We start from the raw sequence: 2,291 nt of genomic DNA on the forward strand, positions 1-2,291 counted from the left end.
CATGTATGAATATCAAGGTAAAAATATTACTTTGAAAAATACCCCTCTACTTTTTTTTTATGAAAGGCTAAATAAAGCTAAATATCACTGGTAATGGTTGGCAGTGTAACTTTACAAACGGCGCCCCATAATAAACTCTCTAATATTGGCTCTGAAGGAGTAATTGAGTGTTTTGAACCGATCAAACAATGTTTGTACATATTTAGATTTCAACGTGTTTATACGTTTTTGTTTGTTTTTCACGCTCATTTTACGACCTCCGCAGTCTCGATTTCCACTTAACGTGCCAAAAGCCTCCGTGCCAGATGTTCATAAACTGAAACAGCTGTTTTCCTCTCCGTCATTGCAGAAGGTGTTTGAGACGCAGAAACAAGAGTATTTGTTTTATGTAGGATAGTTTGTGGAGGAGTTTAGTCCTTTACGATGAGGGGGGGTTTGATGGTAAAGTTAATAATAGTAGGTAGATGCATGTTGGAGTTTAAGTAACATTTTTAGCCTCTTAAATGAAACCCACAAACAAATAAAACCCATAAAACTCGATACAAATTAGTGTGTAAACTGCAAATTTATCAAATATTAATCACTCTCTGATATTTATTTCTTTTTTTGTGTATTTTAGGTTCTTATGTTTCATATTGTTTCCTGTAAAGCACTTTGAATATTCAAACCAATAAATACAAATTAGAAATTCACAATTGTTAGAAATGCAACCTATAACGTGCCGATGCAGTTCAAGTCTCTATCTGTAGTCGTAGGAGTGAAGTGGATCCATGTGTCAGTCTGTCGTAGAGCTGACTCTGATGTTAACGGTCGTGGACAAGATTTTAGTAAAAGTTACCACAGAGTCCGATTTTAGTGTTTGGGGGAGAAATGTGCTGCAGTAACCAGAGTTTTATTATAGGATATATGTACAAATTTCAAAAGTTCTGGTCTATTCTTCAGATATATATTAGAGATTTTCTGATGACAATCAAAAAATATGCGATATTTAACCCACGTATTTGTCTAAAAGTTTAGTCACAGCAATAGTTGGATGTTGAAATATTAAATTATGAGATCACATTTTGAGTTTCCAGCAGAATGATCCAACAGGAAATAAAATATTCRACCCCGTCACACTTACATGTATTTGCCTACAGCTGTGTTTGGTTGTACGGTTAGTAAAACATCTCATAAACTATTCGACTCGATTTAATTTAAAGTGCCTGTGACGTAATAATGTAATAAATATGAACGTGTTTTTGGACAGATAACATTGATAACATGTTGAAATAAAAGCTTCACGCCGCTCAGAGGAAAACTTGAGATATTTGCATGTGAAGCAACAGGAAGTGATGTAAAAGGGGAATGTCTGTGTGTGACAACACAAACAGAGATCTGTTTCTTTAGATTATTTTTAATCCCTATCACAGGGGTTTTCAAAACTTTTGGGACCGCTTACAATGGTGGAAAAAAACTCCAGGGACCCCCTCATAAACCTCGCCATAATTTTAACCCCTAAATGCCATGGTAATAGTATTATTATTTTTTGGTTTAGTATATTTGTTTTACTAATGCATTTTCCCCATATGCATGTTTTAATAAAATGAAATTAACTTATTGAGGAATATTGTTTCAATAAAGAAACACTGAGGAGTTTTCTTTCATAAAGAGTTCCCCTTTGATGTCACTTCCTGTTCACTTTCTCTGAGTTAAATTCAAAACAAACCATAAGCTATGTGACAAAATGGGTAAAATTGAGTAATATGCAAAATTTCTTAAATATAAAAATGTTTTCTTGGAATTTTTTTGTAATTGAAGGACACGCATGTCAAAGGCACTTTGATTGTTGCAGCTAATCACCCGTAGCCAACACTGTCGTGATTTTTTTTAAATAAATGAGCTAAAATTTGCTGAGGTAGTGACAGTCATGCACAACAGTTTAGGCAAGATCCTGCAAGATATGGAATATTGCATGATGTCATTTCTCAACAGGWGATAGCACATTGCCTGCAAGGAACGCCTTTAACGTTTGTTTTTTCTTGCAGCCACRTTTGATGGGAAAAACAGTTCGTTTTGGTGAACTGAATCATTAGAATCAGTTCATTAAAACGATTCGTGAAAAAGATTTATTCACTGAATCTTTCAGTACATTTGTAACACATGTACTATATTAATAATATAAACACTAAAAATTATTATAGTAATTATACTAATAATAAAATTAATTGCAGTAGAGTTACAGAGGAGATAATATGTTGCATATGTATCCTATTGCTATAATTTTATTATTATTATAATTACTATAATAA

Source organism: Austrofundulus limnaeus, unplaced genomic scaffold, assembly GCF_001266775.1.
Source record: "Austrofundulus limnaeus strain Quisiro unplaced genomic scaffold, Austrofundulus_limnaeus-1.0 Scaffold502, whole genome shotgun sequence".
In the NCBI taxonomy this organism is placed as follows: Eukaryota; Metazoa; Chordata; class Actinopteri; order Cyprinodontiformes; family Rivulidae; genus Austrofundulus; species Austrofundulus limnaeus.